The 24229-nt window shown below is 39.3% G+C and overlaps 1 pseudogene; it reads right to left on the bottom strand.

Annotated features, from left to right (window-relative positions):
• Positions 1-24229, bottom strand: part of LOC127429624 (cytoplasmic dynein 2 heavy chain 1-like) — a 94923-nt pseudogene that overhangs the window by 53027 nt on the left and 17667 nt on the right.

Genomic DNA, 24229 nt, shown 5'->3' with positions numbered 1-24229 from the left:
TTAGTCAAACTTGTTTTGTGACCAAATCTAAATAATTAGAACATTGTCTCATTATGTCTATGTCTTTTCTATAATGAAGAATAATTTTTTGTTTTACATATTTCTCATTGCAATAAAGCACCATGAAATGTCCATGTTGCTCCTTTCAGAACAGTTTATAAAAATAAATATTGACATCAGATTTCTAATCTATTGATTATGGAATATACTGTCTTGTGTAAATTAGAGCGTTCTGGGGAATGAATTCTGATCCATTAATTGAAAGTTAATTTAGTTACTGTAGAATTTGTTGAATTGCAATGCAAAGAATTTCAAGCAACATTTTTGCCTATTCTTGACTATGGTGACCTGTTGTATATGAATGCATCAGTGCACTGTCTTCTTCTTTTTTATGTCAGTACAGTTAATAATGTAAAACAATTAGCACATCAAAATAGATTATTATTTTTGCCATACAGCACCATAAAATGTCCACAACACTGTTTTGATAAAAATAAATATTGATATCAAACTTTAAATCTATTGAACAGAGCATTCTGGAAAATGAATTCTGATATATACTGTATATATTTCATTATATATATTTTATATCACTATATTATGTTATATTAAATGATATTATATATATATATATATATATATATATATATATATATATATATATATATATATATATATATATATATATATGCACACACACACACACACACATACATACAGTATATATATATAGGAGGTATTTCAAACATTTATTTTAAATATCATGTAATGTTTCTGGAAATACCCCACATGTTGTGTGTATGATAACATGTTTATGGCTAATTCATACTGAATGAAATATGCTATTCAAACCTACACTTACAACAGTTGAATGTGAATAATATGAATTCCCTACATTCAAATTACAATTCTGCATCCTGTTTGCCACCTCAAATCAAATGACCGTATTTTCCGGAATATATGTCCTGTATGTACATCATTTATACGTAACTGATGCCGGCTGGTCAAACACACGTGCACAAAAACAGATGAAAACATCACAGAGACGGCAGGAGCATTTTAAAGTTGCCAATCCAGAATATTTTGCCTTTACAAAGAACTTTATGCAACCAGTTTAAATATTCTGTCCATCATAACATTATTGTTCTAGACCGCTGTCAAACGCACCTCCTCACATGCCCATAAAAAGACATTTCATCACACTCGCAGTAAAAACATTCAGTCAGTGAACCGGATAATTAATACATTGCAGAGAGGGTTGTAAATATCAGAAATATCCACAGCCGCTAACGTTAATGAATGAATAGACTACAACAGGCATATTGTTTTACTCACAGACAAAAGCTGTTTATTTGTGCACACTATGGAGTTACAGATGTTACTTTCATGAAACATACAAATATTATGAGAAACTGATACACACGATTACTTATAGCAAATTTTCCCATTTAAAACAAGCCCTAAAACACCGTGATACAATGTGTAAATTCTGAGGTACTGTAATCTTACAGGGGCTCGTTTTACCTCTGAACCGGTGTTGTGCCAAAATTTGACTCCCCACCAGATTTTGACTCCCCACTACCTGATTGGCCCTTATCCCTAAAGCCTATACTTACATCCACCCCTAACCTTAACCATAGTAGGGAGTCATTGGTCCCTATCCCTAAAGCCCACCCCTAAACATAAGGATACTAGGGAATCAAATTTCAGCACGACACCAGTCTAGGAATTTTGACCCGGTGCGACTTACAGTATAGTCAGGTGCGACTTTATTTCCAGAAAATACTGTATTTTCAAATTCAGGAATTAAACTGCAATTTAAGAACCATTCTCAACTCGATTCTGAGCAGTTTTCAACTCTGACATGTGTAAGTATGTCCTACCCTTTCCCGCATCACTCTGGTCCCACTAGCAGGAACGGCTGTTTGTGATTGGCCGAGAGGTATGGGGTGAAGAGGTCGAGTCTGCTCTGCATGTCAGGTGTTTGACGGGCAGATTGTGAGGGTTACTGAGATCCTCCACACACGCACAGACAGCCGGACGTGGTGTCACAGTATATGTCCAGAGGCTTCCGGGGGTCAGGAGGGGTTTCTCTCGCCCAACTCAGCACCTACAAACACACAGTCATTTCAGAATATGATGCAGGTGCAAATGCATGTTAACAAACACTTTACATGGGAAAAATTATACTGCAATAATACAAGAAAAGTGTACAATACAACCCCTGAAGAGATAATATTACAGCACCAGGTTTTCCTGTTAGAGACACTGCTGTTTCTTTAAATCTCAGGTTTGAAATTATGACAGGTCACAAGCATTAATCTGAGCAGGAAGTGGGTCTTAAATTAAAATGAAGGGCAGTAAAGCTGAGCAGGTGTGTAATTACATTTCCCATACAGCAGTGTGGCTCTGACCTCCTTGGCAAACACCTGACGGGATTTCAGGCTGAGATTTCCTCCCAAACCGCGGATGAGTCCCACAACAAACTGTCCTCTCTCTATCACCCCACTCAGATGAGACAAACCATTCATCACCGTGCCAACCAGACTGGTGTCCACAACAAAATCACTCTGCAGAAAGAGATTTAATACACAACGACCATTCTTCTCCGGTTATTGCACCATCTGCGACCTATTATTTAGTCCATTCCCTGTCAAGTACCAGTGATATAAACAAAGACAGCACATTTATAAGAAGTTGGAAGTGTAAATGGACTGTATGCAATGAATTAGAAGAATAGAAATATGGACTTACATTCGTTTGTGCATTAAATGCATCCTTGTTGAATGTCAGGCATATTCCTAGTGACAGTATCACGGCAAACTGCAAACGCAAGAACTGAATTTAGACATTGCGCTGAAAACAGACCTGCTTTTGAAACGTCTTAGCGTAATGAATTATTTCTCAGGAAAATAGCAAATTACACTTTGCGCCACTTCTGCAAAACGTTTGTGCGCATACACCCACAGATAGCGCAAACACTCACAGTGTTCCCAGCACAGTCACGAAAATAGAGCCCATTGTCTCTCCTGCGCTGCACGTGGGGAGAGCTGCTTTTGCTGCTTGCATTCCAAATCAGTCACTTAGAAGGTTACATTTAAGGTAGGATGCTGCCTTAGAAGGTAGCTGCCTGAAGTATGCAGGTTTTGGAACATAGCTAAAGTGTGTATGAGTGTATCACCTCTTTATTCAGTAGTTGGCAGGTGGTTTCTTATTTTTCAGTGAGTTTTTCAGCAATACGGCAGAGAGCCGGCCCATAGACTTCACATCTATACCCTATGACACAGAAATATAAGACACTTTCGCACAGTATACTGTAATACACACCAAAATGATGCTACAATTAGCTGATGTCATCTGTCAGAAAGGTTTGTGCATGTTTGTGTGTACCTCATCACAGTTGAAGACCAGTACTTGTCTTACGAACAGTCCTCCTAGCGATTTGACCGACTCGGTTTTGGCCGTTCCCGCGGGACCGTAAGGGTTCCCGCCCAAACCCATATTCATGGCCTGAGTCAGCGTCAGATAGCACTTATCCGTCAGGGGCGTGTGAATGAGTATAGGAGCATTACCATGAGACAGTGAGACAGAGTGTATCCCTCTTGTTCCGTCCCTCAGCCGTATGCTTTTGGGTCACTGGAGGAATACATTTCTCTTTTTGTGTTCCACAGAAAAAAACAGCATACGGAATCGGAACAACTTGAGGGTACAATAACAAGCATTTACGGGCACAACAGTTTTTACTGCAGAATCTAAATTGGCATCGAGAATCGCCAACTTTTACTACTATTGGTACAGACTTTTTTGACTATTTTGGAAATTGTGACAACCCTAGAATGAGTGTGTCAAACCTGATACTCGTATGTGTAGCTGAACGCTGCGTCCACCATCTGTATGGAGCAGCTCTGGTCTGAGTTCATGTAAAACTGCAGCTGTTTCTTCCCAATCCAGTCATCAGTGCTGTGCACCTGAGCCTCTCTCAGACTCTGGACCACTGAGATGTCCAGAATCAGAGCCTTCAGTTTCATCTGCACAACTCTTGATTTTATATAGCAAAACACATCAGTTTCTGTTTGTTCAAACTGAATTAACTCTCAGTAAATGGAAGTGACACACGAGAGTGGTGCTTGTTTCATGATAAGTGTAATACTTTGGGTTAGGGGTTTGTTCAAATCACTAACCAGAAGTCTCAGCGATAGTAATAGTATGCCTCGAACAGAGGTTAAAGTGTGTTTGTAATGGATTGTTCATGCCCAGAAGCGGCAGCTCGCTGGAGTGACTCTTAAGCAGAATTAGCTATAATCACTGTTAACACTGACTCCAGATCATCAATTTGCTTTAACATTTAGTTTATCTTATTGGAGCTTCATTGAATAAAGCTCATGAATGGACCAAAGAGTTTTATTGATGTTTGCCATCTCTTTATTCATTTCATTTGACTGCCATGAATGCTGTTAATTTGCAGGCAGAGAATCAAAGTCTTCATCTTTCATTCACCCTGCTGTCACAATTTAAATTCACATTGAGGAAATGAAACTGTGTAAATGTAGCATACACACAGAGTCAATGAAACACACACACACACACACACCACACCACACCACACCACACACACACACACACACACACACACACACACACCATACACACACACACACACAAAACACACTAAACCACACCACACCACACCACACACACACACACACACCACACACACACACCAATCCACACCACTCACACACACACACCATACACACACACACACACCATACACACCAAACCACTCCACACCACACACACACACACACACACACACCAAACCACACCACACCACACCACACCACTCACACACACACACACACCACACCCACACCCACACACCACACACACACACACACACCACACAAACCACACACACACACACACACACCCCACACACCAAACCACACCACACCACACCACACACACACACACACACACACCCCACACACCAAACCACACCACACCACACCACACACACACACACACACACACCACACACACACACACACACACACACATACCCCACACACCAAACCACACCCCACACACACACACACACACGCCACACACACACACACACACACACACCAAACCACACCACACACACACACACACACACACACACCAAACCACACCACACCACACATACACCCCACACACCAAACCACACCACACACACACACACCACACACACACACACACCACACACACCCCACACACCAAACCACACCACACCACGCCACACACACACACACACACACACACACACACACCCCACACACCAAACCACACCACGCCACACACACACACACACACACACACACACACACCCCACACACCAAACCACACCACACCACACCACACCACACCACACACACACACACACACACACACACACACACACACAACCCACACACCAAACCACACCACACACACACACCCCACACACCAAACCACACCACACACACACACATACACCCCACACACCAAACCACACCATACCACACACACACACACACACACACCACACACACACACACACACACACACCCCACACACCAAACCACACCACACACACTCACACACCACACACACACACACACACACACACACACACACACACACACACACACACACACACACACACACACACATACACCCCACACACCAAACCACACCACACACCCACACACACACACCACACACACACACACACACATACATGCACCCCACACACCAAACCACACCACACCACACCACACACACACACACACACACACCACACACTAAACTACACCACACCCACACCCACACACACACATTATTATAATTATTATTTATCTTTATAATAAAACAAATAAAAAAAAAAAAAAACATTCTACAATTCCTGCTAAACATATTATATTATACATTTTATATAATATACAGTCTTTACAGGCCGTGGTACTGCAATTACCTTAGAAATAAACTCAGATATATACAGTGAATATATTCTGTTTATGTCTGGCCACACAAGACAGGTTTATCCATCTGAACAAGTATGCATGTTTGCTGGTGATGTAACTCTGGTTTCTGGGTGTGTAATTGGCTGTGTTTGGCACTGGCCTCTCCAGTCTCACCAGTGCTTTCAGGGTGCATGGACAGTGTCTCCATCGCACCACACACAAATGAGTCGATCACCTGAATGTGACCTGTGTAGTTACACAGAGAAAGAGAGAGAGGTAGATTGAATTTCTAAGTGGGTGAGAACACGCAGTGCAGATTATGACCAGCAGGTGTCAGTGTTGCACCATCTGATATCCTGAACACACAGTCATGTGAGGCATTAAAGACTCCACCATGTATTTTAAACCTCAAGGTAAGGCTGTTTCTCAGGCCCTTGTGAGCCGTCAACCTGAATTTATAAGAATTTTTTATTTTTTTATTTATTTATTTATTTTTTGGTGTGTGCAGTAGGGAATGTTGTGTCTTTGAAAAGTCTACTGACTGTACTGCCTGCAAAGGTAAAACGCAGTAACTACACATTTTGTCAAAATTGAGTACAAACTGAATTTGTGTCTCTTTCGACTGTGATCTGTCCTGTGGCAGGTGGGGTTTGCTCATCTGCACAGATACAGAGTAAACTGAGTATGAATATTTGATCATCCACATTTGGCTGGAAAATCCAATAAAACGTTCAAGCCGTTCTTCTTAGTTTCAGTGTTGTCGTAGTAATGGCGTTTTGGTTTTGTAGGTCAGCATACCTCTTGTGTTGCAGAAACGCAATTACTTTGTGATCAGTGCTTTATTGTAAAAAGTATAGTTCTGGCTCTGAAATCTGATTGGATGAGCAATGGAAGACGGGGGTGTGGCAAATGGGGCAGTAGGAGTGTTTGGAAATTATTTGTGCAGTTTTCATTTGGTGCCACTAGAAAACACACCCTTCACCTTTACGGTTGATTTGCGAACACAATGTGTGTGCAGCAAAGTGTGTTTAGTATGACATCTCACCCTGAACTGATCTCCTGAGGGACGTCAGCAGAGCATCAAACAACTTCTGTATGAGGTCATCTCCTGTCACTCTGACCGGCTCATAGTTTACTGTGATACAGTCCACCTTCTCTGTGCTGGACAGACACATACACATTAATAAATACAGCACAAACTCTTGAACACACAATTTACTGACATGAATATCACAAATGCTACCATACAAAATACACACTCTTCAGTTACAGGTGAGGTGTGTGTGTGTGTGTGTGTGTGTGTGTGTGTGTGTGTGTGTGTGTGTGCGTGTTACCTTGGCAACCATTCGGCCTCTTTTCCTTTGCCTTTGAGAGCTTTGAAGTTTCTCTCCCTGTCCTGAACGCTGTGAAGGTGTTTCTCCACCAGAGCCTCCACATCCACCTGTCCCAGTACCACCCAATCCTACATACACATGTGGGTCGTCGAAAAACAATATGAATTTCAATTTGTTTTCTAAGGGTTATTCCATTTGGCCTGAAAGAAAATGTGTATTTTCATGAAAATGTCCAAATATCTGATATTTTTTGAAAAATGTCACACAGTCATGAGGGTCTAACACAAGGATATTAATAATATTTTAAAACAAAATTGTCTCCGATCTTTTTATTATATTTTATTATTGTTATTATTATAAAAGATTATTCTAAAGTACTTACTGCATGTCAACATTTCTTTGTTCAAGAAACTCAGCTTTTAATGAGACTTTTGATTAATTATTTAACTTCATATTTTTAAATGTTTTATTTTTTTTTATTTATTTTTTTTTACTGTCTCTGGATTTTTTTGACACCACATTTTTTACTTTAATCCCCAGAAAAAGAAAAAAAGAAAAGAAAAAAAGTCAAAATGACAGAAATATTATTCATTATTCATCATAGCAGAGGTCTATTCAAGGAATGGTTTTTGGGAAATTTGAGTGATTTTTAAATAACATAATAGATATGGGGGGAGAAAATTATATATATATATATATATATATATATATATATATATATATATATATATATATATATATATATATATTGTTGGAAATAATGATATGAGCAAAACGCTGACCTGTCATTACAGGTTTGGAAAGAACATATTTATTAAAAAGAGGCCTGTGGTGTGTTTTGCATGTAATCAGCAAATGCATTTTATTTTCAGAATGTGTAAGGAGTTTAAAATAAAATATGATGAGTCAGTGAATAGAGTATTTTTTGTACTGCTAATTAAAGATGCAGCTGCCAAATCCGTTTAATATAAGACATCTGCTCAGAGCAGATGCACAGATCTCAGACAGAGCGACATGAACGAGGTTTCCCAGCCTTGCCAGTTAAGAGGAAGTGTTCGCCCTGTTTCCTCTCCGTGTGGGCGACAGAAATCAGAAGTCATTTTATGTGCGAGTGGGCTGGGATTCCCCGTGATCGTATTTTAATCACATAACATTGGAGAATAACTTTCAAGGTGTATTCTAAACCACATGTGAAAGCAGACTGCATTTTAAGAATGGAAGTTTAAAAGAGCTTAAACAGAACAGCAAAGAGAGGTTGATGTTGGCTGTGTCTTAAAACCTAGTGAGCTGACAGCCTAGATGGCATTTTCGGGCATCGTAGGCACATTAAACGGAGCATAGGGTCCAAAAGTCTGAGACCACTTGTGAAAAAGTTAGGTAGCTCACTAGGTTTCAAGTCACAGCCAATGTCTACTAAACACTGAGCTCTGGGAAGCTGAACAGATGTGTGTGTGTGTGGGTGTGTGTTTCAGGTGTTTTCTCTAACACCACAGTAGACTGACCTCAGACGAAATGTAATAGGTCGAGACTTTTATGTGCAGAAAATCCCTTTGGTTCTTGTTTTAAGTACATTCTCAGTTTTGGAATCCACCCTGTGTGAATTACTCGTCCAGATCATGGACTGTCCAGAATCAAAGTAATGTCTGTTATAAACCCTAGTGAGCTGCCTTGCTGTCTACTATCTACATAGGCAACTATCTTCTAAGGCACCATCCAAACACAAATGGGACCTCATAAGTGACTGATTTTGAATGCTCTTTTTGGGCAGTAACTCTATGGACGTTCACTAAAGCATGCCACATAAATAGTGCTCCTAACGTAGCGCATGCGAAAGACTTGACTAACAACAAGCAATACATGTTTTTCTAGATGTTTTATGATTAATAGAATGCAACTTCAGCCAGGTCTCCTAAGTAACCAAATTGGCCTTGTTGCTAGGGAGGGTAGAGTCACATGGGGTAACCTCCTCGTGGTCGTGATTATTGGTTCTCGCTCTCAATGGGGCGTGTGGTAAGTTGTGTGTGGATCGTGGAGAGTAGCATGAGCCTCCACATGCTGTGAGTCTCCGCGGTGTCATGCACAGCGAGCCACGTGATAAGATGCGCGGATTGACGGTCTCAGAAGCGGAGGCAACTGAGACTTGTCCTCCGCCACCCGGATTGAGGCGAGTAACCGTGGCACCACGAGGACCTACTAAGTAGTGGGAATTGGGCATTCCAAAATTGGGAGAAAAAAGGGGATACAAATAAAAAAGATTACTAGAATGCATCTAGATTCTAAATACATATGCTCCATTTGCAAACTCAGATTCATGATGCATTCTGCCTCTGCTTTATCCTTGAAGCATACATTTGATATTGACATATATTTAGGCCAAAACAAGGCATCTTATAAGGCAGGATAATTTTGCTGCCTACTGCTAAAAATGTTATGGTCTGCTGTACTCTGAACTTGTCCAGCACATGTGTGAGTCGACTGAAGAGATGTTCAGCTTTGCTGAAGATGGTCAGGAAGCCTCTGTTGTTGCATTCGATCATGCAGGTGAAGATGGGCTCCTCACCCGTCTCGCTCATGCCCTTAAACTTATTTTGGATGCAGATGAACCTTTTCATTTCATAGTAGTACTTTGCCCTGACCTCCTCGAACGCTGGACGGAACTGCAGCCGCCCCTGCCTGGAAAAACATGCAAGATATGAATTAAAACTGAAGTATGCAATTTCTGTGACACTAGCACCACCGAATGGAATTGCAAAAAAAAAAAAAAAAAAAAAAAACAGTTTTCAAAACAGCTTTCTGAATACACCCCTTGTCTCCCATTAGTCAAACAAAAAGATAGTCCCACCCCAATATCACGCCATTGGTTGAGTAATGTTGGTGGGCAGGGTCTAAACAGGTCACTCAAAACTGAGGAACTTTCATAGCGCCAAAGAGACACATTGTTTACAGTTTTCAAAAAAATGAACCTCTAAATGGCTCACTTAGTTGTCTCTGCATATTAAGCAATGATCTTTTCCATACAACAAAAGTGGATGGTGACCAGAGGTTCTCAGGCTGCAAAAAGCACCATAGAAATAGTCTATTTGCTGTCGGGTCAAATTTGAATCTGAACAAGATCTGAGAGCTATGGCGAAGGGGAAGATTTTTTGTGAATAGCGACTTAAATTTCGGTCTTTTCTTCACACAAAGCTATCGTATGACTTCAGAAGACTTGGAATATAGTGCACAAGTCATATTAAATACTTTTATAGTGCTTTATATTTTGTTCTTTTTGAAGCTTGACAGACCTTGGTCACTTGCAGCACTCTGAACATTCAGCTAAACATCTCCTTTTGTGTTCCACTGCAGAAAATCAGTCGAACAGGAAGAGAGCAGTTCTTACTTGAAGATGAGACCGATGTTAATCTCAGGCAGGTTCTTGTTGAGGGATTCTAATCCCAGTGATACTGAAGCTCTAAAGCATTATACCGTTGATGGTTCCAGTATTGCCGCCACGCCCTCATGTCTCCTGCAGGGATACCCTGAACAAACACACACACGAAAGGATGCTGAGAGAAACAGTGGCTCACTAAACCCTAGTGAGCAGCCTAGCTGTCAGCCTTTTGAGGAATCATTCAGTAGGAGAACTCCCGACAGTTTGTTGTGACAAAGAAAGTAGACTAGTGGTTTACGGTTCCTGAGCAACATTGTAACTTGGCACATTAATACAGAATTCAAATTATAACTGATTGATATTCAGGCATGGGCGAGTATCTTTTAAGGTGGCTTTAAAAGTGACTCATCCAATCAGAATTTTTAAGTTGGAACAATCTGTTTTCTAATATTATTCTGAGGGCTCTATTTTCACGAGTGCGCAAAGTGCAGCACTGCACACAACGACCGTACACTATGTCTTATAAAATTTTTGCAAGAGCGCTAATTCTAAGTGGCTGTGGGTGAATGCACTTAAACTGTGGGTGTATTGTATGTTAATGAAGTGGCGCAGAGCGCAATTTGCTATTTTCCTGAGAAACAGGTCATTGCGCTAAGACGTTTCAGAATCAGGTCTGTTTTCAGCGCGAAGTCTAAACTCAGTTCCTGCATTTGCAGTTTGGTGATTCCACCAGCAGGTGGTAATAAAGTTCATGTCCAAACTCTGAAAATATAAAGGAACATCAAATTATGTCCCTGACAATCAGAGTTGTAGCCATTTTATGAAACAAAATGTAGCGTCTGTGGTGACGCTGTTTCCTGTTCCTGTTGCTGCTAGCGCTTGTGTTTGTTGCCTTCTAGCCTGCTTAGCATTGCTTATCTTTCAATTTTCAGCATTTAATCATTAATCTCTCCCATTTTTATTTGTTATTTTAAATTTTTTTGTACACATAGTTTTTTCCACTTTGACGCGATTAAACTGCGTGCTTTACCGCATGCATTTTTTATACGGATCATTGCATCGATCTCAAACCGCTAGTGATCAGGAGCCACCACAACAACAACAATTACGTGAGGGATTCACATCAATCTCAAACCCCTGCTGATCAAAAACCACCACCAAAACAACAACAACAACAAACAATTGCGGTAAGTCATGGCATCTGCTCATATTATCACTTTGTGCATTGCATACCACATGTTTACTATAGCTTCTTCCATCAGCAGTGAGGGATTTACATGTGATAAATGTAAGGAATTAGTCAGGCTGATTGAGAAATTTAATGAGTTAGAGACACACATCTGAACACTAGTGGAGGTCAGTGAGAAAGAGAAGCCGGTAGATACTGTTACAGATGCGGGTAGTACAGCGAGCAACACACACACTTTGGTTACCCCACCTCAGGGCGTTTGGGTGACGTCTCGGCAGCATACTCGTAGGGCAAAGACACACAACTCTCCCATTCCTGTGTGGATTTCCAATCGATTCTCCCCACTCAGTGATGCACCCACTGAGAATCATGTTGAAAGCGCCCTTGTTATTGGTGACTCTGTTGTAAGGAACGTGGCAATAGAGATTCCAGCCACCATAGTTAAATGCATTTTGGGTGCCAGAGGATCTGACATCAGATCAAATATACAAGTGCTGGCTAATTCTAAAAGTAGATTTTCTAAGATTGTTATTCATGTCGGCACTAATGATGTCCGGCTTCGCCAGTCGGAGATCACAAAAGATAATGTTGAAGAGGTGTGTGAACTTGCAAAAACGATGTCAGACACTGTAATATGCTCTGGCCCCCTCCCTGCTCATCGTGGTGACGAGGTTTATAGTAGATTAATAATAATAATAATATTTGTATTTATATAGCGACAATTATTTTTAGTGACATATTTATTGTTTAATTGCATAATTTGTACTATTTACAAGCATTTACATTGATTTGCTGAACATGTACTAAAACCAGTACTGTCTCTTTAACAAAAAACGTCATTTCTGTAAAGAGCATCTGTGAATGAGCGTATGTTAACAAGAGAGACTCAAATGGCTTTATCTCATCTCTGCTATGCATGATTAGAATTAAATATTTTTTTGTAGTTGTTTTTGATCAACAACTGACTGTAAAGAACAGAAAGGGTATTAAAGAGACATTATTCAATGAAAATGGTCACATGGATCTCGTCTTTGGACACACATTACACGGAACAACTTTTACTCTCAACACGCTGTGAAAGATTCTCGCTGCTGAACACTTCACGACGAAACTACACAATCACTCATGGGTGAAATGTAAACATTTACCAGCCAGTTGCCAAATATATTCACTTTAGTCGCATAGCGCGAAATTTGGTTGCAAATGTGAGTGATTTCCTCTCGTTGTAGTGGAGGGTTGCGCATTGAGTGAAAGATCGATCTTGGGATTTAAGAATCGATATGGAGATTGTTCAAATGGAGACCGTGATTAATCGGAAAATCTATATTTTTATCCACCCCTATTTAGAAATGTTGTAAGAGGTAAGTTGAAGTAATCAAAATTAGCTTAATTTTGGTCCCTGCTGGTGCCGGAATTACACCATATGGTGTCAAAAGCAACATCTAAATTGCAAGTATTTCATTGTATAGTAGATGTTTAACCAGCGACAGGTGTGTTGTTCGCCTGATTCCAGATTTGGGATCTGAGAGTCCTGAGAGCAGATCTCTGGTCCAGTCTTCAAACTGCTCCTGCTTGTAGGATCTCAACTGCTCCTGAAGCTCATCAGAAAAACAAACCAGCGAACGAAAGCCAGACAGATCTGACAGCAACACAGCTGCCATCTTCAGCGAGTCCTCCACCTGCGCACACACCCAACAGAGAACACGTGCAGATGATCTACACACAACATAAGTACACTGACATCCTTTTAAAAGTGTACAGTTTTCGCTATACGTGTAAAAATGTCCTCACAATTATAAAGAAACGTTGAAAACCAACTAGTGTGGACATTCGAAGTGGTCCTCGCTATTTGAAATGCTCCTAAATCAGTCAAATCATGTTTTGCTTCAAATCTAGCAATATCAACAGGTTTCTGAGAGGGCTAGTTTTACAGTTTTAAAGTTGTCTAGGGATGCACAGATATTAATATTTTTGGCCGATACCGATATTTTGCCACTTACCTTATTTTGTCATCAAATCACTGTTTTACTCAGGAATTGTGCTTTAAAAAATTACTTGGCGGTTCTAAAGCTTTTTTACTGTTCTAACAACAAATAATTTCAACTGAACATTGATTGGATCTGTTGAACACATGACAGGCCAACATTTTAAAGACAGATACAAAAAAAGATATTAAACTAAATCTGATAGCATGATAATTGACATGAAAAAAGGTTATTTTGTACTTCTAAGACAATTTTGCACTTTTGTTTTTGCAGTTCAAAACAACAGAACTTGCATTTTACATGTATTTGCTGTATATAGCAGAACAACACAAATTCATATTATGCATATGTTGGGCAATTCCACTGAAATGTCAACCACATCATGGAAAAATAAAAAGTTACCAAAGGAAAAAAAACACCCTTTGAAGTTTTATTGTGGTATAATAGATAATGGATAACGCCATTCAGACCATTAGAGGGCGCCGCTTGCTTACACAATGCTGACTGAACCGCTGAATACAGTTGATCATTAATTGCAAATATACACCCACATGAGGTAGTTCCCCAACTTAAGTCTTTAAGGGGTTAAGGGGTGGAATAGTCTGGAGTCATTATGATTTGCTTTATTTACAAACAATAGTCCATGGTATGTGGGACACACCTTCAGCAGCAGCTGTTTGACCCACACAATATTGTTAACGACCTCAGGAAGGTTTCTGCCTGCTATAGGACCCATTTTCTATCCTGGAGCACTATGACAACGGCTCTCAAAATCTGCTTGCAGTCCTGCACAACTACACAGACACAATGGGACACAATGTGAAGAGAGTTCTACATGGCCACAGTGACTATGTGGACCTGTGTTGTATTGCTCAGAGAGAGAGAGAGAGAGAGAGAGTGTGTGTTGTGTGTGTGTGTGTTTTTTTTTTTTTTTTACCTTTGTTGTAGTCCAGCAGTCGTGTGAGCAGTGTTTCTCTCTCAGGCTGGAGCACATGGCTGATTGTGGCTCATCTGATGAGATCTCTGTGTTTCTAAAAAACCTGCAGCAGCTGAAATAAACATAAAAGAATAAGCCTGTGAAACTTTTATTAGGTCTTCCTCAAATGACAAGGTCTAATCTGAATGTTGCAGGGGTTTAGTGTATTTCATTTTGACAGTGTTGTCTGCACAACCGTAAAAAACAAAATTAAGTGTATTTAATCGTTCAGATGGCCTCTTCCTGTTTAAGTGGGCAGTTGTTGGTCAGAATAAGCTGCAATGTGGACAAGACTGTTTGCTGATGTTCAAAAAAGTCTGGCAATCAGAAATCAGAATCTGGAAGAGTTTCATTGACAAGCATGTTCACACACCAGTGGTGTAGCCAAGGGTGGGCCGGGGTCACCCAGAATATTAGAGATTATTCTTTGACTTCAAATATACTATTTATAAAATAGTTTAAAAAATACATTAATTCTGATTTTTGAAAGTGTGAAAGAACTGCTTGAATGTGCTTCTCTGTTAAGGAAAACTTGGTCAAATAAAAATTTGGGTGAAAACCAAATACCATCCATTTTTATTGAGGCCCACCCAAAAGTAATTTCCTGGCTACGTTCTTGTCACACACGCAAAGAATTTTACCTTTGTTTACAGAAGCTTCCAGGGAACAAAAAATATGACAGCGAGACATAGAAAAATAAATGAAGTAAAATAAAATAAAATGTTAATGGCAGTACACAGTAGGACAAAAGACAGATGCAAGGGGGAACTGAATGTGCAGAAGAGGTAAAGGTGTGTACAAATTGTATGAATAAACATGAATTTACACATTGCACATAAGATTATTTTGCACAATGGCACAGAGAAAAAAGAAGTGCACATAATACAGATATATGTCAATTTGTTGATGGGTAAGGGTGCATAGTTACTAATGGGTCTGTATAATGTTGTAACGGTGGGGGCCCCCAGACAAGATAATCCCTTACATCATGCATTAAATAGAACCACGGATAGCTCAGGGAACTACCGGTTACACCATGCAGTTTCTTGTTATTTCCCCACAAGCAGTCTTTTCGGGAAAAGAGAACACACCAATCTGCGTTGATCATTAACTGTAAATTTATTGAAATTATACACCCACACGAGGCAGTTCCCCAACATAAACAGAAGAAAAAAAAAAACATTTGCAAACCAAAATAACCGTTTAATGAGCATAAAAATAGTCCATGCTCAAACACACAAATGAAAGTGGAGTTGAAAAAAAAAAAAACTCAGTCTGTAATCAACACAAGGCAGTTCAATTTCCCCTCCGTGCAGCAACTAAGCATTCAACTGTGATTATCACAACAATGCCACTCCACATGAAGATTACAAGTCCTCGAACGCCATTGTTGACTCGTCCTTATCTCAAAACACACCATACAACTCCAACACCTCCGCACACCTCTTACGCTTTTTTCTCTCTCTCCCGACAACACAGTGGCAGATCCTTAATGAGCCCATCCATGAGTCTGAACATGCGTGTCTCTGGTCATTCTGTCTCCACGCCTCGTCTACTACCTCTCGTGTGTTCTCAGTCAGGTCCAGTACCGCCACCAGACTGAAACGGTCCAGATTACTGCAATCATTAAACAAAAAAATTCACAATTCACAATATTAAAATGCATTTGGGGAGATCTGTTCAAAATGGGATGACGCTAAGGACAGATGTAAACGGGGCCGAAATGTTTTGAGATTTTGACATTTGGAGGTGGTCGAAGCGCCGCCTACTCACCTCTTAATAAACCGATGCGCTAAAACATGAGTTTGAACTTTGCCGCACACATGCGGTTTGGAAAGGAAATAAACGTTCAGTTTAAATTTTTAAACATTGGACATATATACAAGAACAAGAACTTGATGGCACTTCTTCAGTGTGCCTAATATTAACATGCAGCGATACAGATGAGAAGCACACACATCTGAAGCTCAGTTAATACAGGTACTCCACAAAAATAACTGAGAATTCTGCACTAGATTGCACTTAGATTAAATGCAAGCATAATTGATTTATTTTTTTAGCGCTTACTTTTTATTTTGTTATTGTTTTCAACTTTTCATGATGCAGTAACACTGTCGTAATGATTGATTATATGAAATCAGAGACCTTCCACTTGAAATCCAAACACAAGTGTTCAAAAGAGATGCATATTACAACCAGGTGTAAACGGTGATGTATCTTGCCTGTCCACTTGTATTTGGATCACCCAAAACACAACTTAAAGGAATATTCTGGGTTCAATACAAGTTCAGCTCAATCGACAGCATTTGTGGCATAATGTTAATTACCATAAAAATGTATTTTGACTCGTCCCTCCTTTAAAAATAAATAAATAATAAAATAAAAGAAGCAAAAACCGATGTAACAGTGAGGCACTTACAATGGAAGTCAATGGGGCCACTTTTTGGAGGATTTAAAGGCAGAAATGTGAAGCTTATAATTTTATAAAAGCACTTACGTGAATTCTTCTGTTAAAACTTGTGTATTATTTGAGCTGTAAAGTTTTTAAAATTGTCATTTTTACAGTCATTTTAGGATTTTAGGGTTTGTTGACATTACATCATCATGTTATTTTAACGTTCAAAACTTGGCTCCATTCACTTCCATTGTAAGTACCTCACTAAAACCTCAATTTTTGCTTTTTTTTTTTTTTTAAAGAAAATGAGGGGCAAGTCAAAATACATTTTTGTGGTAATCAATGTTATGCTACTAATGCTGAAGATTGAGCTTAACTTCTATTGAACCCGGAATATTCCTTTTTTTTTTTTTAATTCCTTTTCTCCCAATTTGGAATGCCCAATTCCCACTACTTAGTAGGTCCTTGTGATGGTGCGGTTACTCACCTCAATCCGGGTGGTGGAGGACAAGTCTCAGTTGTCTCCACTTCTGAGACCATCAATCCGTGCATCTTATCACGTGACTCATTGTGCATGACACCACGGAGACTCGCAGCATGTGGAGGCTCATGCTACACTCTGCGATCCACACACAACTTACCACACGCCCCATTGAGAGTGAGAACCCCTAATCGCCACCACGAGGAGGTTACTCCATGTGACTCTACCCTCCCTAGCAACCGGGCCAATTTGGTTGCTTAGGAGACCTGGCTGGAGTCACTCAGCACACCCTGGATTCGAACTCGCGACTCCAGCGGTGACAGTCAGCGTCAATACTCGCTGAGATACCCAGGCCCCCCTCGGAATATTCCTTTAAAGAGGTCATAACATGCTTTTTTAAATAATTTTATGTAGGGTGACCATACGTCCTCTTTTTCCCAGACATGTCCTCTTGTTCGGACCTTAAAAAAGCGTCCGGCCGGGATTTCTAAATGTGCAAAAATGTCCGGGATTCAGCTTTAGTTGCATTATGAAGTGCATCTGGTCTAATACTTCATTGTGTGTGTGCGCATATTTGCATTGCTTTGTAAGTCCCACCTTCTCGCACACCAATTGGTCGATTATAAGAAGCTTGCAGCAACTATTGTCCAAATACCTGCCTGTCGATCTCTCCGCGAACACGTGAAGCGCTGTTGTGTTCGGCATCAAACAGTTGCCTGACAGTAGCAGCAAATGACAGCAGAGTGCCCAAATGCCCAATGCCCAAATTTACAGAAGATTTGCACAAAAAATTCCCATGCTTTCGTCCAGGTCAAGATCCGTGGGAAGCAGAATGTATGACAAAGCTGGCACTTATGTGTCAGTTGTTAATAAAGGGGCAAGTGATTTAGAAGCACACATTAGCTCTGCCAAGCATAAAGGGTCAGCAAAAGGTGAAAGTTCATCAGGTAAATTAACGGACTACTTTTTGCGAGATAATTTTGATGTCTGAGTTTCCGAGATGGGTGGAGTCCTACAATTTCAACATGGCTGAGGAGAGTACAGTTTCTGTAGTGAATGACAGGTTTTATACATTTTTCTAAATACAGCTAATTGTTAGCACTTGGCGTTTTAGTCATACTCATTTATGTATATCAGAAACTATTTGATGCATGTTGTACATTTTTACACTGTAAAAGTAGCTGTATTTGACAAAAATTCCATTATCATCAGCAAGCTGAGTAATATGTTTAATGGTGTCAAAATAAAAGTTCCTTATGAAATATATACGAATGAACGTTTTTTTTTTCCGACAACAAAGCACTTGAATGTGACGTACTCGTAATTACCACTTCAGAAGTGGGAAGTATGATAATTCCGATAGCACATGAAGGCAGCATTAATATGTTCCTTGAGGCTCACTTATAATATTAGTAACGTTTTTTTGAACAAATATGTATATATTTGTAAAAAACATAATTTTTCATGCTCATTCTGACCTTCTGTCAGAAAGCTCTGTTTTGGTACTGCATTTTTAACCTCGTGCGACCCTGCGTCCACATGTGTGGATGTTGTATTGTGGCTTTGCTATTTGCAACGCATAATTTAAATGAATTTAAACAACTGAATACTGTTCACAAGACTCTACACTAGACTTCTGGTGCACCGTGTCACGTGACAAAACAGCATGATGTTTATTTCCAGGAAGCACTTCTACGGGAGCAGCGCCAACAAAAGTGCCTCTGATAAGAAACCTCTATGTTATGACTGAAACCTGTTTGGTTGTAAAGAGTAGCGTCTCTAGTTTGGTTTGATATGCTGCTTTAAAATAAATCCATTCATTTATCACGCGTCAGTGCGCTGATAAACATGAAGTCCACATATGTGGAAAAAGTCTTAATTATTTTGAATAATATTCAACATTAACACATCTATGGGTCATTTTGCTTCATTTTAATGTAAATGTTGTTGTTGTTTTATTTTGTTATCACTGTACAATACGGTTCTATTCATTAACATTAGTAAATGCATTCCTATATTTACTGTGTATTTTCACATTGAGAATTAATGTATTCATGCAAAAGCTGAAAAATGTTGCTTTCAGAGGCTTTATATGGAGTAATGATGAAAATAAGGTGCATTTCAAACTGTTCTGAGACCAGTGCAGACAGACAGCACACTGGAGGTGAAGTCAGTCACTAAATAGGGAGCAAGGGAGCATCCTATAGCTCTCTATGCAGCCAAGTGCATTAATTCCTAAAATCAATCAAAAGTTCAGTTTCAGGCTGCAGATGATGTTTGGATCACTCAACATGTTTGGCAGACATGGGACAATGATAATCAGTACATAGATTCAGAATTTATAATGCAAAATTTTATTTTAACATGGTTGGCAGTGATTGGATGATGCTGGCCATTACTTTGAATCAGAATTATTAATTCAGCTTTATAGAAAATCAGCTGTAACTTAGTCCCGCTATCCACATATATGGACATCAATGTTTAGGAAAAACTATGTGCTCTAGGGTTTTTTTTTTTTTGCTTGTTAATTAGGTGCTACTAGTTACAATTCAAAAAGGGAAATGGAAAATGCACACAGCAGTCACGCGGGGGTCTCAGGAGGTTAAGACCTGACAGTAAACGCCCACTGTTGTGATTGGCTCTCTGCTCTTGACTGACCTGCCATTTCACTGCTCACCACTACTGAGCGGGGCTATGGAAGTGATAAGGTAAAGTAGGCGTTGATGTGTTGTTGTGGAGGCAGTGAGACGCAAATGTCTACCACAGTGTGACATCACAATGTGGAGGAAGTAGAGAACGAGTCGTTTTAGCAGCTTTCAACAAATGCTCTTTTTGCAGTGAGGAGGAAGTTTTGAGTTCTGAAACTTACTAAATGTTTTTTAGTAACTCTTTTTTTTTTTTTTTTTTTACCCAATTTGGAATGCCCAATTTCCAGTGCGCTTTTTATTTATTTTTTTTAAGTCCTCTTGGTCACATAGTGATTCGCCTCAATCCGGGTGGCGGAGGATGAATCCCAGTTGCCTCCATGTCTGAGACCATCAATCCACGCATCTTATCACATGGCTTGTTGAGCACGTTGCCACGGAGACATAGCGTGTGTGAAGGCTTCACACGACCAACTCACCACGAGCCCCACCGAGAACGAACCACATTATAGAGACCACGAGGAGGTTATCCCATGTGACTCTACCCTCCCTAGCAACCGGGCCAATTTGGTTGCTTAAGAGACCTGGCTGGAGTCACTCAGCATGCCCTGGGATTCGAACTAGCAAACTAGCGAACTCCAGGGGTGGTAGCCAGCGTCTTTTACCACTGAGCTACCCAGGCCCCTAGTACAATTAACTTTTGAGATTTTAATCAATAATATATAGTGAAACATGAGTAAAAACGACTAGTGAGGGCATCCTCCATTGAAAAAAACAACAAAAAATAATTAATCAGCCAAATCATGTTTTGCATGATTGAATAATGTTAACAGGCTTGTGTGAGTTTTAGGGGTAGGGGTATAGAAAAATAAGTCTTACCTGTAGCAGAACTGGCCTGTACACCTGTTTCTGATCCTGATGGGAGACTCCAGCATGAATGACACCAGGACTGATCTGTGCAGGTTCTCCTCTGATACCACACATGGATGAGGCTTAAAAAACACCAGAACCGTGCCGTCACTGTCCATACTGTCCAACTAGACAGACAGAGAGAGACAATTCAGTGTTTTTGTTTTCCTTTTTTGAGAAAGTTTGGAAGCTGTGTTTAGGTCCATTAAGCTTCCTTAAAACAGTGTCATTAGGCCAGTTTTGTGGCCCACTCGTGAGTATGAAAACACACAAAATAAATGTTAAAAGTGTCCCTGATATATGCCTCTGGAGCAAACATGTTACGAATCAGCAGTCCATTTCAATTAATCAGCTGAATGATTAATTTGTATCATCACTCGGAAGTCCCCACAATGTGTTTTACAAGCGTTAAATGTTTTACTAAAACATATATTAGGTAAATATTGCTGTTTATTATGATGTATAGTTATACCAGATCACATAAATAAAATGATTATTGTTTATTACATTATTGACTTCCACGTTAACACCGTTTATGGCAAGCCGAATTGACTTATAACTCTGTGTGATGTGAATTATAGATATCAATAATTCAGTTTTGACTAGTTTAATTAGTAGCTCTGTACTTCTTTCTAGTAAAAATAATAGTTTTACCAGTTCGTTTTTTTTTTTAAAAGATATTAGTAATAATTCTTTTTACTATTTCTGCAAGTAATGATGTCATTTTTATATCAAGAATTTTCATTTTTACTAGTGAAAACATCAAAAATGTGCATTCTCACTATTCCATTGCTAATACCCAGAATTTGCATTTTAACATCTGAAAATGTAATTAGAGACATCTATAATTCACATATTATACATGATTAAAATAAAATAAGAATTAGGCTTGCCATACACCATATGCTGTTGATTTTTACCACCACTGAATAATGACTTAAATTTGAGTCTCACAAAGCTATCATATGACTTCAGAAGACTTGGAATATAGCGCACAAGTCATATGATGCAGTGCTTTTAGTCCATTTTTGGAGACTGACAGACGTGGTCTCTTAAACTGCGATTGTACAGAAAAGTGCTGCATAAAAAGTACCAAGATAACAGCATACAGTATGTGTTTGGAACAACATTAGGGTGAGTAAATAATGACAGAATTTGTATTATCGTCCGAGTTATTCCTAATGACTACAGATGACCTTGTGTGAAATGATGGCTCCTCGTTAAACATTAATATTGAGATATACTTAATATCTTCAAAAGGTTGGTATTATGTTTTGGATACAGATCTAGCTGTATGTAACTCGCAGCACCTTGTTTGAGAAGTTCAGCTCATTAGCTTGTTTATTGATGGCGAGCAGGAATTCATTGCCATCATCTAAGAAGTTATCGAGTGGACGGCAGGTGGACAGAGATGCCGGTGTGTCCAGACTGAAGTAGTTTCCCGCTGTGGTCAGTATAAAGAGTATACGAGGGTCGTCTGGCATTTTTAACTTCTCACTGTTTAAACATCACACAGAAATGCAACAGAGGATATAAAACATGACTTTCAAACAGTGTTTAACCACCACACGTAATCTCGATTCAGAGACCTGATTCTGAAGCACAGGAATGATTTTATCACACATTATGACAGTAGTAAACATTAATTCTAGGTGTCAAAACTGTGTGAATCCAGCCAGGTAATGCTGCGTATGATCCATCTAGACCCCAAAATAATTTAAAGAGTAAGTTTAATTCAGTTAATCCGATGTACTGTTGTCACGCACAGCAACAACGTAATACACACTTATGTCTGTCTGAGGCAGGTATGCTGTGGTTCATTAGCGGTCAAGCTGATGCGGTTGCCAATGCAACTACTTGCCTGACGTGACGTAACGAGCCATGTGAATCCGTACGTATGCAAATGAAACAATGTAGCATCATTGGGAAGCAATATGTGTCCAGGTTGGTTCCATATATTTTTGAAAAACATGTATAGCATTATCTACCAAACATATTTAATGGCTTTAAAAAAGTGGTGCAACCATCAAGGTATTAAAATGCTTTCATTGCAAGTTGAATACATTCAAGTGAACACAACTTAATAGTTGTTGTTTTTTTTTAATACAAATATCGTGCATATTTGAATCACGAATATCAAGAAGTTTTCTTAGAGTTGTTCTATTTGACCTGAACAAAATGAGCCTTTTCATAAAATATGTAAAAATATTTGGGGGTCCAGATCCACAGGGGTTCTCCCTGTTTATTTGTTTTTGTTTGTCACATAACAACAGAATAGCTATGTTTGTTACACCACCTTATTTTTATGTGTTGAATGATTTTTTTAAATCATTAATTCTCAAAGATTATACCAACAACTAATGCACAGCAGACGGTTAAAGACGTTTTTTTTACTTTAATCCCCCTCCCAAAAAATGAGTTTGAACTCAGAAATGTTAGTAGATGTGTATGCTAGTAATTGTTTTGTGTGAGTAGCAGTTTTAATGCATTTTTGGATAACTTAATAGATGCACTTTACTACAATGAAACCGATCTGACTCATAAAAATGACTTTTGTTGGTGTAACTAATATAATGTAGCCAGGTTGATTCATTCATTCAGTTATAATAAAAACAAAAACATTTAATTTATGTGTTACCACAGAAAGCATTCAAAACATTTTTACAGTACTGCAGTTTGTTACTGAAGTAAAACTAATCTATCCATCCATTCACCCATGCATCCATCTACCTAACCATTTAACAAAAGCTCAAAGCTTTAGTATGGATTGTTTTATATGAACTAAAATCATGTCTGTGACTTACTGTCTGTCTATAATAGTAGACCAAGAGAAGTAACGTTTCTTAAAATGTTGTAAGGGTCTCAGTTCCACCTCTACCGACTCCTGATACACCCCTGAACACTGTAATCCTGTACAATCATGCAAAGAGAGCTCCACTCTGTCCCCGAGAGAGAGAG

This window comes from Myxocyprinus asiaticus, chromosome 39, assembly GCF_019703515.2.
Source record: "Myxocyprinus asiaticus isolate MX2 ecotype Aquarium Trade chromosome 39, UBuf_Myxa_2, whole genome shotgun sequence".
Classification (NCBI taxonomy): Eukaryota; Metazoa; Chordata; class Actinopteri; order Cypriniformes; family Catostomidae; genus Myxocyprinus; species Myxocyprinus asiaticus.
This window is presented reverse-complemented; position numbering and strand designations above follow the sequence as displayed.